The sequence below is a fragment of the Miscanthus floridulus genome, chromosome 3 (genome assembly GCF_019320115.1).
Source record: "Miscanthus floridulus cultivar M001 chromosome 3, ASM1932011v1, whole genome shotgun sequence".
NCBI classification, from domain to species: Eukaryota; Viridiplantae; Streptophyta; class Magnoliopsida; order Poales; family Poaceae; genus Miscanthus; species Miscanthus floridulus.
Genome location: NC_089582.1, coordinates 72,178,486 through 72,195,914, shown reverse-complemented (window position 1 = coordinate 72,195,914; position 17,429 = coordinate 72,178,486). Strand labels below are relative to the sequence as shown.

At 46.9% G+C, this 17,429-nt stretch overlaps 1 pseudogene; it reads right to left on the bottom strand.

The window, feature by feature from the left end:
* Positions 1-3,969: 3,969 nt before the first annotated feature.
* LOC136543884 (protein ALTERED PHOSPHATE STARVATION RESPONSE 1-like) lies at positions 3,970-16,482 on the bottom strand (annotated as a pseudogene).
* Positions 16,483-17,429: the final 947 nt, after the last annotated feature.

The window sequence follows — 17,429 nt, the reverse complement described above, 5'->3', positions numbered from 1 at the left end:
ACATAAGGGAGCTACTTCTATGCTACACAAGCAAGAAAGGTAAATAGTAAGCTACACAAGCTAACTAGTTACAAGAGCAACTACACAAGCACAATGTATATGAAAGTAATTACAAGCTTGTGTAACGAGGATGCAAACCAACGGGAAGAACAAGGTTGACACGATAATTTTTCTCCTGAGGTTCACGTGCTTGCCAACACGCTACATCCCTGTTGTGTCGACCGCTCACTTGGTGGTTCGGCGGCTAATTGACATCACCCGCCAAGCCCGCACGTCGGGCACCGCAAGAACCTACCACAAAAGTGAGGGTAGCTCAATGACACGCTCAACTAGAGTTGCTCTTCGCGGCTCCTGCGGGACGAGCATAATGCCCCTCACAAAACTCTTCTCTAGAGCACCGCACAAGCTTCTTGCGGGCTTCAACGGAGACCACCACCAAGCCGTTTAGGAGGTGGCGACCTCCAAGAGTAACAAGCACCACCGGCTTGCAACTCGAACACCTAGTGCCACTCGATGCAATCTCACGATGCAATTGCACTAGAATCGCTCTATCACACAATCGAATGATCACTATCAAGTATATGTGAGATGGAGGGCTCCCAAGCACTACTACATAAGCCACCAAGGCTCTAGTGTGCTCAGCTACCTGCCTAAGGCCGACCATGGCTTCTATTTATAACCCTACGAACAAATAGAGCCGTTACCCCTTCACTGGGCAAAACTCGGGACGACCGGACGCTCTGGTCAGATCGACCGGACGCTGGACCTCAGCATCTGGTCGTGCGATGCACGCCACGTGTCCCCTTCTTCAAACGCTGTTCATCCGATCTCAACGGTCATTTGATGACTGGACGCTCTAGCTCGAACTGACCGGACGCAGCAGCACCAGCGTTCGGTTACTTCTAGCTTCTCTGCTCTGCCTGTGTCATCACATGTCACCCTGATCGGACGCACCCTGTAAGTGTCCGGTCACTTCCAGCGCCAGTGTCCGGTCGAAGACCGACGCCTGCACGCTCTCTGTAGCCACTGACCGGACGTAGGACCCCAGCGTCCGGTCACTGCATGACCAACGTCTGGTGCACTCTGTGAGACCCTATCTTTTCTGTATAGGGCGCCGGTGGCACTGTCAGACTGTCCGCACGGACACTCCACCGGTGGAGTTTTCAACCATTCTCACCTCTGTTCCTTCATCGAGTTGATCCACATCAACTCCAACTTCATCTTCTTTATAAATGTGTTAAAACCACCAAGTGTACACCACCATGTGTATGTGTGTTAGTATTTTCATAATCATTTTTTAAAGGATTAGCCACTCAACTTGCCACGCCACTCAATCCTAGCGACGATGCAAAGTTAGATCACTCGAGTGGCACTAGATGATCGATATGCAAACAAGTTTGCCCCTCTTGATAGTACGGCCATCTATCCTAAATCCGGTCATAAACTTCTCTACACACCTATGACCGGTGAAATGAAATGCCCTAGGTTATACCTTTGCCTTGCGCATTATATTCCATCTCCTCCAATATCAATGCAACACATGCACCAACACAATCAACAATGATATGATCCACTTCATATTATCACATGATCATATTGGTTCATCGATCTTGACTTCACTTGCTTTTCACCGTTGCCTTCATCCATCAGCGCCAAGTCTTGCTTAAGCTTCACCGCCATGCGGTCCATCGCTCCAAAGCCTCTGACTTGCCCTTTACGCTTGCAACCGGTCCATCAAGCTAAGTCTTGTCTTGATCTTCTCCACCTTGATCACATGACTCAATGCCATGTCTTATGTTCAATGAGCTCCTTCATCATCACATGTGTGAGCTTTGCAACATCTCTAAGTCATTTTCACCTTCATGGCATATGTTGCTTACATATATGTATCTGTGGACTAATCACCTGTGTATCTCACATAAACACAATTAGTCCACCTAGGTTGTCCCTCAATTACCAAAACTACACAAGGACCTTTCATGAGTGTCCATCCGTAGAGTGTGGACAGTCTGATGGTGCCACCGACGCCCTAGACAAAAAAGACAGGGGTTCATAGAGTGACCGGACGCTGGTGGTGTAGTGACCGAGCGCTGGGTTCAGAGTCCGGTCAGTAGCAATAGTGAGCACGCGTCTCGGTCTTGTGACCGAACGCTGGCGCGAAGAGTGACCGGACGCTGGCAGGGTGCGTCCGGTCAATGCTGACGTACGCTGACGTAAGACGCACAGAGGAAACGTTGAGTGACCGGACGCCGGGTGAGTCCAGTCGAGCATGACCGGACGTGTCCGGTCGTGAAATTTCGTGTTTAGAACCTTACTAGAAACGACCAGACGCTGCGGTCCTATGTCCGGTCACTTTCTAACTGACGCGTCCGATCATCACTTGACCGTTGAGATCAGGCGATCAGCGTTTGAAGCCGATGACACGTGGCAAACATCGGGCGACCGGAGCGTCCGGTCACCCCGTGTTGTGCCAAGTGAAGGGGTACAACGACTCTATTTCATGGAGACTTCTATTTAAGCCCCATGGCCGGCTCAAGCTCACTCTCTTGGCCATTTGCATTGACATAGCAACCTTGTGAGCTTAGCCAAAGCCCTCCCACTCATCTCCATCATTGTTTCATCATCATTGTGAGGTTGGGAGAGAATTCAAGTGCATTGCTTGAGTGATTGTATCTAGTGGCACTTGACATTCGTGTTTCGCTGCGGGATTCACTTGTTACTCTTGGTGGTTGCCGTCACCTAGACGGCTTAGAGCAGCGAGGATCGTTGAGCGGAGGTTGGTGATTGTCTTCGGCTCCGATCGTGGTGATTGTGAGGGGTCTTGTGCCTTCCCTGGCAGAGAGCCAAAAGGTAACTCTAGTTGATTGCTCGTGTCATTGAGTTACCTCACTTGTAGGTAGGTTCTTGCGGTGTCCAATTGTGTGGACGAGGTTCGTGCAACACCTCTTAGCCGCGCGAACCACCAAGTGTTGGTCGACACAACGGGGACTAGTGTACTGGCAAGCACGTGAACCTTGGGAGAAAAATTGATTGTCTCTTGCCCTTTGGTATTCTTTCGGTGATTGATTTAGTATTCATCTTGTGATTGGTTCACTCTTCTACACGGCAGTATAATCATCATACTCACTCATTTATATTCTTGCAAACTAGTTGTGGCAAGCTCTTTAGTGTAATTATAATTAAGAGCTTGCTTTGTTATTTTAAGTTCATCTAGTGGAGCTCTTTAGAGTAGCAAGATTGATAGCTCTTAGTGAGTAGTAACATTGCAAGTTGTATGCCTAGTAATCATTGCAACTAGAATTGTTGGATAGGTGGCTTGCAACCCTTGTAGAGCTAGAGCAAGTTTGTATTTTGCTATTTGTCATACTAATCAAATTACTCTAGTTGATTTGTAGATTTTTAAATAGGCTATTCATTCCCCTCTAGCCATATTAAGACCTTTCAGGCACTGGGCGCACGGTTGCATGTGCTAAGATGAAACGTTCCTGATCATCGTTTGCCCGGTTGTGGGTGTGTTGAACCGACGAGGACGTCGGTTCCTTTGAGGGGGGTGTATATGACAACCGGCTCGGTTTGAAATTTGGCCCATAATGGCCCATATGCAAGTTAATGAGATATTATAGATAGTGCAGTCGGGATAGACCAACATATAAGGCTTCTAGAGTCCATCCCCGGGTTAATCCTTTTACGCAAAGCGAGGACGAAAGCGTAAGCGGGATGGTGGTAAATATAGTTCGCTCAGCGTGTAGAGTGGATTTGAGCCGTTTGGACTCTGGGGCGTTACATAGTAGAATTATCATTTCATGAGAATTTTAAGTCTGCATAAATCCTTTCTAGAATTTAAAGCCACATATGTTTTATGATACTTCATATTTCTACCACTGAGGTAACCATCTCTTCTCAAATTGAGACTTTGTGATCTATTCAAGACTATTATGCCTATATTGACTTCACATAATCCGCTGAAAACTACTCAAGTTCTGGACATCAGATGCGAAGGGTATTCACGTGGAACCAGTTTATACTTTGCCTACTTACAATCAATAATCACAGTCATCGAACCAAGGTCGCGAGCAAAAGCAGGTGAAGCCGCTCCCGAGTGAATAACAGCAACTTCACTGCATCTGCTGATACCTTAAAATGCCTGCACGCACAATCCTGAGAATCCCACCAGAGCATGGAACACATTTGGAAGGCTTGTCTGCAGATTGTTCAGTGTCATGGCTCGGCTTACTCTCACAGAGGTTAGGTATCTGGCCTTCTCCTCCTCCTCAACCTGCTTTCCAAATGCATCCAGTTTCGTTTCATTCTTTGATACTGAATAGTGATTCTTATTTGGAGGCTGGGCTGAGTTTTGCATTGCATTTTCACTGTGTTTCTCTAACTGGGTCTGGAACTTGCTATCCATGTTATCTGACTTCTTCTTTAGTTGGCGCTCCTCACTCTGCTGTACAACTATAGAGTGTATGATTGACATAAAGGTCTTTATTGCTTCAGCTGCTACCTGTTTGTATAAATAAGGGTCATCTTTTAAAGAGGGGAGAAAATAGCTAAATGGTAAGCACAACGAAGTTCTTGAAAGAATACAGTAGTCCTTCAGTTCATAATGAATAAGCCACAGGTTTCTTATTCAAAGAAAAATTATATATCCTTAACCAAAAGTTGCTGAAAGCTGGGTTTCAATGGGAAGAAAAGGGCAAGTTGGATCTATCATACCTTCTCTGGTAGCCTGTCAAGATCACGCTGGAGTTCCTCGGAGAGGCTACGGATTCCAGATGAACTTCTCATTAAGCCACCATCATCTGGAAGGCAGCCTGTGAGACTAATCCATTGGTTAAGGATGCTAATGTATTCATGCTGCAATGTGATGAGATTGCAGAAGGCATTGTGCCATCCAGACACCTCAATTTCCAGCTGAGATGTTGCCTGGCAATGACTGTCACTTGTTGGTTCACTCCCAGGTATGTTGCCAAGGAGACTAACTTGCTGGGCAATATGGTTCTGGACCTGATGGCACTCGTACATGTTTCTCCACATATGCACAAGCCTAGATCAAGAGAAGAAAGTTCAGACAAGGTAACATGAATGAAATAGTATAAAGACTCAAAATGCATAAAAAATTGTAATGTCTGAGGCATTGACACTGAGCTGCAATGATAACTTGCTACATGCATTCATTTATTAATCCAAGGGCACATTCCAAGACAAAAGTCACATTATGCATGAGGTAACTACTATCGAACATTCTAATTACAAAAAAGCTCCAGTATGACAACACTCACCATGTGACTTATACAAGTTAATAAGCCATATCTGGGAGTTCCAAATGAAATTATGGCCTTGTTTGGCATGACTCCAACTCTAGGTGGAGCTGCTCCACTCCAGAACTCCAGGTGGAGCCAGCTCTAGATGGAGTTGGAGCTGTCTGATGAGGGTGTTTGGCTGGGAGGGTGTCCCCAGCTCCAGAAAAGATGAGTTTGAGGGTAGATTGCCATTCTTGCCCCTGGTTCACAAATATGAAATGAAAGTACATGCAGTGGAGTCCAAAATAATAATAAATTACATGTCATTTCAGGACGGGCAGGAAATAGTTCACGACATCCAGGACGGGCAGGAAAATGGCATTGATACCTCTCTGTGCTTCCATACCAGTAGCAGCCTTTGTGTGTGCTCCACTTGCAGCAGCGTCCATAGGTAGAATATCAGAACTGAGGTCATCGAGGGAGGCTTTGATAACAGTAGAAGAAGGAAACAATAACGATGATGAACTTGCCGTGGCGATGCCCTTGACCATGGAAACATCAGGCTCACTGGGCACACCATACTGGATATCAAATGGACTAAAAACCTGAAGGGCAGCATCAGGCTCACTGGGCTCACCTGGACGCCCACAAACACTTGCACCTGCTCCATATCGCCAAATGGACTAAAAACCTGACGAACATGTTCTGTTACATATCGGCACCTGCTCCTTGTGGATGGTGACCTCCAAGACGCGATTTGGGGGCGTCCAGCTCTGAGAACCGCAAGTAGGCATTTCGTCGAACACCTGAAGGGCAAGGTGAAGTTGCCGCCCCTGAGTGCTCCCGAACAGCTCCCAAGTCGACCGCCGCCTGCGCCGTCACACACCCACACCGAGGATCGACCCTCTCTGATACCAGCAGTAATACCGCTGGCCACTGGCGTCCGGCGAGGAACCGGAGACGCGAGCTCGCAACCAGGGTGGGGGATGACGGGGAGGTGGGAGCAGTGGCGGATGGTGGAGTGAGAATAGGTCGGCCGGCACGCACGGGGACGGCATAGGCTGCGGCACGGACGGGGAAGGTGGGGGTGGTGGCGGGGATGCGCCCTCCAGCCGTCGGGGGAGTGTGAATGGCGGCAGGTCGGCAGTGGCGGGATGAGGCAGAGGTTGTGTCGGGAAGGAGACGGAGAATAGAAAGAACGAACCGTTTTCTGTGTAACCAGTGGCATTGGTGGGTAATTACCCACCAACTCTACGAGGAGGTTCATATTGGGTGGTTTTGGAGCTGCAAAAGAGGTGCTCCAAAACTCCACTCCCATTTGCACTACAGCTCCATGGAGTTGGCAGCTTCATGGAGTTTTAGAGCTGGGGTGTTTGGCTGGAAAATTGGCTGGAGTTGCTGGAGTTCAGCTCCAGAGCCATGCCAAACACGCCCTATATGCTAATGTTAATACAAGAACAAGTACTAGTGGATGTTTATTTTAAAATAGCAGTTTTTTAGTAATATAGTTAGCTAACTTTTGGAGCTTACCCAACAGATAGTTCAATAATCTGAGGATATAATTCCTCATCTCTGAGATTTGATATGGAAAAACACGCCAAACTCACAGCTTCCTCCAATGAGATTATCCTAGTTTGCAGTTCTTCAATAGCATCCCGAACTCTTTCCGCATGCAGTCTATCATGCTCCCCTGATTCTAGCTTTTGTAGCACTGAGACATGTTTCTTATACTGGAGCCTTGCAAATTCTTCATCCTTACAACAACAACAACAACAACAACAACAATAACAACAACAACAAAGCCTTTAAGTCCCAAACAAGTTGGGGTAGGCTAGAGTTGAAACCCATCAGAAGCAATCAAGGTTCAGGCACGTGAATAGCTGTCTTCCAAGCACTCCTATCTAAGGCTAGGTCTCTGGGTATATTCCATCCTTTCAAGTCTCCTTTTATTGCCTCTACCCAAGTCAACTTCGGTCTTCCTCTGCCTCTCTTCACGTTACTATCCTGACTTAGGATTCCGCTATGCACCGGTGCATCTGAAGGTCTCCGTTGCACATGTCCAAACCATCTCAACCGGTGTTGGACAAGCTTTTCTTCAATTGGCGCTACCCCTAATCTCTCACGTATATCATCGTTCCGAACTCGATCCCTTCTTGTATGACTGCAAATCCAACGCAACATACGCATTTCCGCGACACTTAGCTGTTGAACATGTCGTCTTTTCGTAGGCCAACATTCTGCACCATACAACATTGCAGGTCTAATCGTCGTCCTATAAAACTTGCCTTTTAGCTTCTGTGGTACCCTTTTGTCACATAGGACACCAGACGCTTGCCGCCACTTCATCCACCCTGCTTTGATTCTATGGCTAACATCTTCATCAATATCCCCGTCCCTCTGTAGCATTGATCCTAAATATTGAAAGGTATCCTTCCTAGGCACTACTTGACCTTCCAAACTAACATCTTCCTCCTCCCGAGTAGCAGTGCCGAAGTCACATCTCATATACTCAGTTTTAGTTCTACTGAGTCTAAAGCCTTTGGACTCCAAAGTCTCCCGCCATATCTCCAGTTTCTGGTTCACTCTTGTCCGGCTTTCATCAACTAGCACTACATCGTCCGCGAAAAGCATACACCAAGGGATATCCCCTTGTATGTCCCTTGTGACCTCATCCATCACTAAAGCAAACAAATAAGGGCTCAAAGCTGACCCTTGATGTAGTCCTATCCTAATCGGGAAGTCATCCGTGTCTCCATCACTTGTTCGAACTCTAGTCACAACATTATTGTACATGTCCTTAATGAGCCCGACGTACTTCGTTGGGACTTTATGTTTGTCCAAAGCCCACCACATAACATTCCTTGGTATTTTATCATAAGCCTTCTCCAAGTCAATGAAAACCATGTGTAGGTCCTTCTTCTTCTCCCTATATCGCTCCATAACTTGTCTTACTAAGAAAATGGCTTCCATGATTGACCTTCCGGGCATGAAACCAAATTGGTTCATAGAGACCCGCGTTATTGCTCTCAAGCGATGCTCGATAACTCTCTCCCATAGCTTCATAGTATGGCTCATCATCTTAATTCCCCGGTAATTCGTACAACTTTGAATATCCCCTTTATTCTTGTAGATCGGTACCAATATACTTCTCCACTCATCAGGCATCTTGTTCGATCGAAAAATATGGTTGAACAGCTTGGTTAGCCATACTATAGCTATGTCCCCGAGGCATCTCCACACCTCGATTGAGATATCATCCGGTCACATCGCCTTACCTCCTTTCATCCTTTTCAACGCCTCTCTGACCTCAGATTCTTGGATTCTCCGCACAAAGCGCCTATTTGTGCCATCAAAAGAGTCATCCAACTGAAAGGTTGTGTCCATATTCTCACCATTGAACAATTTGTCAAAATACTCTTGCCATCAATGTCGGATCTCATCCTCCTTCACCAAAAGATGCTCCCTTTCATCCTTAATGCACTTAACTTGGTTGAAGTCCCGTGTCTTTCTCTCACGAACCCTAGCCATCCTATAAATGTCCTTCTCTCCTTCATTCGTACTCAAATGTTGGTAAAGATCCTCGTACGCTCTACCCTTTGCCACATTTACAGCTTGCTTTGCAGTCTTCTTTGCCACCTTGTACTTCTCTATGTTGTCCACACTCCTGTCATGGTACAAGCGTCTATAGCATTCTTTCTTCTCCTTAATAGCCCTTTGGACTTCCTCGTTCCACCACCAAGTATCTTTAGCCTCGCGTCCCCTTCCTTTGGTTACTCCACACACCTCTGAGGCTACCTTCCGAATGTTGGTTGCCACCTTGTCCCACATGTTGTTTATGTCTTCTTCCTTCCAAGAGCCCTCTTTGATAACCTTTTCCCTAAATACCACTAACGTCTCCCCTTTTAGTTTCCACCACTTTGTTCTTTCAATCTTAGCTTGTTTATCCCGGGCACGCACCTGAAAACGAAAATCTGCCACCAAAAGCTTATGTTGAGAAACAACACACTCTCCTGGTATCACCTTGCAATCCAAGCATGCTCGTTTGTCCTTTCTTCTTGCGAGGACAAAGTCAATCTGGCTATAGTGTTGTCCGCTACTGAAGGTCACTAGATGAGATTCTCTCTTTCTAAAGAAAGTGTTGGCTATCATCAGGTCAAAAGCTACCGCGAAGTCCAGAACTTCCTCCCCCTCCTGATTCCTACTACCATACCCAAAACCTCTATGAACTGCCTCGAAACCTGCGCTTGTAGTACCTACATGCCCATTAAGATCTCCTCCTATAAAAAGCTTCTCACTACTATGTATAGCTCTAACTAGGCCATCTAAGTCTTCCCAGAACTGTCTCTTAGCACTCTCGTCGAGGCCTACTTGGGGGCATACGCACTAATTACGTTCAAGACCATATCACCAACGACAAGCTTGACTAAGATAATTCTATCTCCTTGCCTTCTCACTCCCACCACACCATTCTTGAGGCTCTTATCAATCAAAACTCCTACTCCATTTCTATTCGCGACTGTCCCTGTGTACCAAAGCTTGAAACCTGTATTGTCCACCTCCTTCGCCTTCTGACCCTTCCATTTAGTCTCTTGAACGCATAATATATTTACACGCCTCCTAGTCGTGGTATCAACTAATTCTCTTAACTTACCTGTAAGTGACCCTACATTCCAACTACCTAAACGGATCCTAGTTGGTTCGACTAGCTTCCTTACCCTTCGCACCCGTTGACTCAGATGCGAAGACCCTTGCTCATTTTTCACTACACCCGGGCGCCGATGTAGCGCGCCACTAAGGAAGCGACGACCCGATCTTTGGTCACTTGACACCATGCCCAGATCACGACACGGCGCGTCACGGGGGTGACGACCCGGCCCTTGCCCATTTAACACCATACCCGGGTTCCGATATGGCGCGTCGCTAAGAGAGTTACGCCCCAACGATTTTCTTTCGGGTTTCATCTCCATTAAAGTGGCTAAGTTTTTACATTGGCTCGCCACGCCTAACACAACCCTCCTCCTTGCAAGATAAAAATAGTAATAATTCTCACTCCCACCACACCATTCTTGAGGCTCTTATCAATCAAAACTCCTACTCCATTTCTATTCGCGACTGTCCCTGTGTACCAAAGCTTGAAACCTGTATTGTCCACCTCCTTCGCCTTCTGACCCTTCCATTTAGTCTCTTGAACGCATAATATATTTACACGCCTCCTAGTCGCGGTATCAACTAATTCTCTTAACTTACCTGTAAGTGACCCTACATTCCAACTACCTAAACGGATCCTAGTTGGTTCGACTAGCTTCCTTACCCTTCGCACCCGTCGACTCAGATGCGAAGACCCTTGCTCATTTTTCACTACACCCGGGCGCCGATGTAGCGCGCCACTAAGGAAGCGACGACCCGATCTTTGGTCACTTGACACCATGCCCAGATCACGACACGGCGCGTCACGGGGGTGACGACCCGGCCCTTGCCCATTTAACACCATACCCGGGTTCCGATATGGCGCGTCGCTAAGAGGGTTACGCCCCAACGATTTTCTTTGGGTTATTTGGATTCATGCCATTATAATTTTCGACGTTCGGAAAAACGCCATTACTATTCGTCTATTTTGAAGAATGCCATTATAATTTTTCGTTTCCCACAAATATGCCACAGAATACGTATGGACACGGCTTGGGCCCAGCTGCAGACGTATACGAAAACGTACAACCTCTCTCCCCTGTCACTGACACGTGGCCCCCACATGTCATCTTCTTCTTCCTTCCCTCCTCATCTTCTCTTGCTGAGCACGGCCATGGCGATGGCGAGAAGAAGCAGCAGCCTGCTCGCGGGCGTCCATGGCGGCCGGCAATTCAAGTACAGTCGTCCATGGCGCCTGCTTGGCCTCACCCTCTACGGCTCCATCCTCTTCTGCTGTTCGCTACCGCTCCTGGGGAGGACACCGCGGCGTCAGCGTCCAACACCTCCACGAGCTCCTTCCACCACGCGACCTCGCCTCGGCATCCGCAACCTCCTCCGCCTCCGAGCTCCACCATCTGTCCTCGCCACGGTGCCCCGACGAGCGCCAACCCGAACCCGAGGTCGAGCCCTTCCTCTTCTTCGCCGAACAGCAGAACACGACCGCGGCCTCCTCCACTCCGTTCGCGGCCAGGAGCACCTCCTCGTCGCCTGTCCGCGCTCGGCACCGACCTCGTCGCCCTCTGCTCCAGCCGAACCGCACAGAGGCGAACCACCTCCACGCCGGCCTTCTACTGCCCGTGCAGCTCCAACCACCGTAGCAGCACCCCACCACCACCTCGCCGGAGGACAGCAGTTGCCGCCGGTGAGCTTCAGCACCCAAGCCTCCTCCTTTCTCTTCTCGTCGCCATTCATATCTGAGAGCCGGATGTCGCTGCCGACTTCGCCGGACCCCCTCCGCTGCCGCCGGGGAGCCGATGACCCTGCTGTGCCGACCAACGGGGCTGGATGTGCTGCCTACCCCGCCAGCCGACGACCCTGCTGTGCCGACCAACGGAGCCGGACGCCCGCTGCAGTAGCTCGCCCTCACGCTCGCGAGCCCGGCCGCGTGTTCCGTGCGCCTTCCAGTTCGCCCGCTCCGCACCGGCCGCGAGCTCCGTGCGCCGCGTCCTCCGTGCGCCGCCCAGGCCATGAGCTCCGCTCGGCCGCGTGCTTCTGCTGCTGCTCGCAGCGTGCTGCTGCTGCTTCTCGCCATCGCCATAGACGCGCTTAGCAAGGGAAGATGAGGAGAGAAGGAAGAAGAAGATGACATGTGGGCCCCGCGTGTCAGTGACAGAGGAGAGAGGCTGCGATGAAGTATACGTCTTCGTATACGCTGCAGCTGGGCCCAGGCCGTGTCATACGTATTTTGTGGCATATTTGTAGGAAACGAAAAATTGTAATGGCATGTTTCAAAATAGACGAATAATAATGACGTTTCTCCGAACGTCGAAAATTATAATGGCATGAATCCAAATAACCCATTTTCTTTCGGGTTTCATCTCCATTAAAGTGGCTAAGTTTTTACATTGGCTCGCCACGCCTAACACAACCCTCCTCCTTGCAAGATAAAAATAGTAATAATCAGCAATGCGTTCACTTTTGGTAAAGCAATAAAGTGGAAATATTTAACGATTTTGCCATCATGCTGAAGTGCTCTCTTGTTGATAGAACCAAAAAAAAAAAAACACTGCTCAAGAAATAATTTACAGATAAATTGACTCATCAATTTGTAGCTAACAGCCAATTATTCTACTAGTCCAAGAGTTCACCTTGATTAACTTGTAGAGTTTTTGCTCCTCATCGTAAAGCTTCTCCAGCGTCTTGCCATGGTAACCATATCCAGAGGAATCACTAGAATTTAGAACTGAGGATTCGCTGTTAGCCTGCTGAGATTTCAAAGACCAGCTCCAAGAAAGCGTGGAGAAAACCTTTGCAGATTTGGAATTTTTTCCTGCACCTGGAAACAAAAAATACTATTCAGGAGTGTCTGAACAGCAAGAAAGACAATGCTTCTGTCCTTTCATTTTTACTCCACTGTAACAGAGTAATGTAGTGAAGCACTTGATCATGAAATGGTTTCTAATATCGGTCACTTTCCATGGATGTTGCAATACATTTACACAAAAAAAGCATCGGAGAACCAAACAGTGTATAGACCAGAAGGTCCATATACAACAACTAAATCAAATAAAGATTATACATTCATAAGCCCGAAGTAACTTCTCCTAAACAGGACAAATTAAGACAGATTCTGTATAAAAGATCTGCTTTGCAATTCTTCTGAGGATGCTACAATGGTTTCAAACAGGACATTTCACACTTTTGAGTGTTGATTCTTAGAGAACAGCAGAACAGTGATATGAATTAATATTGTCAAAAAGATCAAACCATGAAATGGAGACACATTAATCAATTCAATTTCAAAACTAGTAGATGGATTCTAGATAGATATCTTGTCGTCAATTTCATTTTCCATGATAGAACACATTTTCATACACCAAATATCAAACTATTTTGCTTAATGATCCGCAGACTTTTCCAAAAGAGCATTGACACGGCAACCCCAAACAAAGAAGATTCTAGAGCAGAAATATCAAAAATACGTACATAATGATAGTACATGGGCACATATTACCTTTCTTTGCCTCTATCTCTAAGGCATAAGGCCGCCCATCACCAGAGTCCAAAAGAACCACAACGTCATTTCCACTTGCTGCTGCTTTCAAGAAGTACTCATCAATCTCCTTAACAATCTCTACAAGTGACTTCTTACTCCTCCAAGGCACCGCCATAGAGTCTGAATCCTTTGTCACCCAGCTCACCATTGAAGAGTTGCCATCACCCAGAGCCCTACCCTTGGCTGGATTCACATGGACCCTATCCACAACGCCGTCATCATTGCCAAGCACACTTTCATCCTGCTCTCCATCAAATTCTGTGTCTACCTCAGGATCATTGTCCATAGTAACCTGCAAGGCCACTTCTTTATCGTTCCTATCAGCAAATGGAGATGGGAAACTCAAGGGGCGCACATTGTAGGGATCCAAGTCCTCCCAATCTATGCCGGGTGGCAGGGGTGGTGGTAGAGGAGTTGAGCAGCTGTCGGTGTCATCATCATCAGTGGCGGAGCGTGAATCAAAGTTAAGGAGGGGCCAATTATACTGTAGCATCCTTGAACTACCACTTGAGAGCAGCTAGTTGTTCTGCTGCAAGTGTATTATTTATTACTGGCACGGATATACTCATATTATTACTGGAAAAAGTCTACTTAACCCCCCCACCTTTCATACTTGGTCTACTTCACCCAACAACTATGAAACCGTCTGTTTTACCCCCTGAACTTTCTAAAACCGTCTATTTTACCCCCTGGGAGGCTTTTTGACAGCGGTTTGCTACAGTAACAGCGGGTTGCTACAGTGGCAGTGGTTTTGAATTTTCTTTTTTTTATTTATTTTCGGTGAATTTTTGAAAAGTCATAGTAAATCATAGAAAAATCATAAAATGAAAAATCTAATTTTATTGGACTCCACATGAGTAGATCTACACAGTGAATATATAATACGGTATGCTTTAGTACAATTTTTTTTTTTGTAGCTTTAGATTAATTGGAAAATTCAATTTTGTCTGTAATTAATTAGAATTTATCTATAACTAAGTTATACATAGTCCAATGAGTACGAAATTTTTACTATAGTTCAAGCATACAATAATTAGCGTACCATAAAAATTTCACCACAATTGGACCATAGAAGCTGTAGCTATGAATTATTCCAATTAATTACAAAAAAAATTAGATTTTCCAATTAATTTAAGGCTACAGTAAAAATTTTGTACTAAAGCATACCTTATTATATATTCACTATGTAGATCTACTCATGTGGAGTCCAATAAAATTAGATTTTTCATTTTATGATTTTTCTATGATTTTTCAAAAATTCACCGAAAATAAATAAATAAAAAGGAAATACAAAACCACAGGTACTGTAGCAAACACGCTGTTACTGTAGCAAAACCGCTGTCAAAAAACCGCGCTGGGAGTAAAATAGACGGTTTTAGAAAGTTCAGGGAGTAAAACAGACGGTTTCATAGTTGGGGGGTGAAGTAGACCAAGTATAAAAGGTGGAGAGTTAAGTAGACTTTTTCCTATTATTACTACTGCATCTCTACTATTATATAACTAACTTGCTTGCTCGGACAGTCCTGCAGCTTTGCACTAGCTAGCACGGCGGAGCTTGCACATCCACAGCATATATCCTCATTTTTTTATCAGGGCAAGGGGGGCCGGAGCCCTCTATGGCCAATACGTGGCTCCGCCGTTGATCATCATCATCAGTAAAATCACCCCCATGGAGCCCATCATCCCTCTTTCTTAATCTTATTGGACTCAAAACCAGAGGTGGTGGTGGCAGCTCATTATCTCTCTTCTCCATCTTCCTAATGGTGGTTATTGGACTAAAAGGGAGAGGCGGCGGGGGGTGTGGCGAGGGTGGCAATGAGGATGTCACTGAGGGTTCAGGAGGAGGAGGCGGCTGCTGTGGAGTAGGTGAGGGCGGCGCTGCAAGTTCTACGGGAGGCTGCTGTGACAATGCAGACTCCAGCTCCACAAATTGCCGGAGGGTGGCTCCTGTGTTGCGGAGGGCGTGCAGGTATGCAATGTGTGCAGCTGCAAGCTCAGGGTGGCGGCGCACGAGCTGCTTCATGAGCTGCCTCCTGTCCTTGGAGCGCCTCACGGGCTCCTCATTGTCCACTTTAGAGTTGGAGCAACCCATCTGCCACCAAGGAACACAAATTCCCCACTGATTGCCTTAGAAGAACGCAGACAGCAGCACCAGCTGGAACTCCCAAAACTGGTACTTTCCCTGGGCTCGATCAAAATTGACTGAAACCGGTAACAATTCGCACTAAAACTCCAGAGCGTAGGCACTGTCCAGCCACAGCTCGTAATCATGGGACGCGCAAGAAAAAAAAATCTCCGGATGGGTTTTACGGGTTCCTACAAAATTGGCTGAAATTGTCCTCAATCTGGCTAAAAAGGAGGGGCACACGCCAAGAAATTGGTCCTGCTCTCCAACCACCAGTAACAACAGCCTGCCAAGTCCTCTACTCTTGCATCAAAACCCGATGGAACCTGCGCTAAAACCAATTAGACAAAAAGAGATGATTCAGAACGACGAATCAGTCACGAGGAGGAACAAAACCAAGATGGTGACGCGGACAAACAGAGATTCTTGAATAGAAGTATGCTGTGCCTGGCTGGTTGCCTTACCAGAGAGTGGCCCGATTGAAGAAATGCTCCGTGGTCAGCAACTTACTGTTGGTGAGATTGGAAGCTAAGCCGGGCCGAGGAAAGAAGGATCTAGACAGGCGGAGGAGAAGAATATGCCGCCCACAAAAAGAGAAGAGAGAAAGATGGAGGTAATTGCATCATGTGATTCTTACTCACTCCCAAGAAGCCATCTTTCTTTCCCACCTCCTCTCTCTGAGAGAGAGCAGGCAACAATGGGGTGAGAGAAAGTGGAGCACCGGCAATTGGGGCTTGTGGTAAGAGAGAGAGGGGGAGAGGGATCAGCGGCGGCAGCCAGCCGGTAGGAGCAGCAGGGTGAGAGAAGGGGAAAGAAAGGGAAGGCGTGGGATTCAATTTGTGCAATAATAATGAAGTAGTAGTGGGAGGAAAACGTGCACCGCAACGCAAGGACAGTTGGACGGTGGACCCGTGGTGGTGTAGGAATGTGATCAGAGCTGCCACTTTCCACCACTGGCACCGAAACTACAGGCCTGGCTGCCTCCAGAGCTCCCCTTGTAGCTGTGCCTGTGTGCCCCCTCGCTTTTTCGTTTTGCCCTTCCTCTCGCCTCTTTACTTTGCTCTTGTTTAGGTCCACACTCCACTCCATCTCCACCCACCATCACGGATAAGGATTAAAAACAGCGTAATGATGATAATTAGTGCTGCCGTATTTGTTGAAATTTGAGGAGGCCTATGGCGTATGGGCTATTGACCACCGGTGTTTCGACGGACTACAGGGGTGGTTTCAGAATGATTTGAGTCTAATGATGATGCATCTGTATTTAATTGAAGGAAAGCACATTTCCATGCCAACGGCCAACCTATTTGTTAATGTAAACAGAGGCTCTTCTGGTTTTGAGTACGATCATGCCATATTGCCATGGAAATGTGCTTTCTAGGATTATTAGGTGAGAGACAAGTTTGGGTTTGCTTGTAGGGTGCCACTACCTGTTTGTTCAGGCACACTTTTTTTCTTCTTCTTTTGGTCGGGGCAGGCTGACTACGCCCGGTTGGTTTAGGCTTGTTTGGCTTATAAGTCAAGATTGAAAGTACTGTTGGTTAATTTGTGTGAGAAAAAAATACTGTTGATTGGCTGATAACCTATAACTTATAAACCAAATACGACCGAGCAAACAAGCTAGTTGACAACAGCAGATACGATACGAGAAGGATGGGGAGGAGTACCGACTGCACCGAGCACGCACGGCACGGCACGGCATCTATTTGGTTGTACAGACTCTATCTAATACAGATAGGATTTCAGATAAACACAAGCCACCAAACAGATGAGGTTTGATAAAATGGAGACGCTGGGTGTTGACACAGCTAGAGCCAGTGGCTGCACGTCTTGGAGACCGAATTTTTTATTTTTTAGCTATTTTTTGAAAAAATTTCAC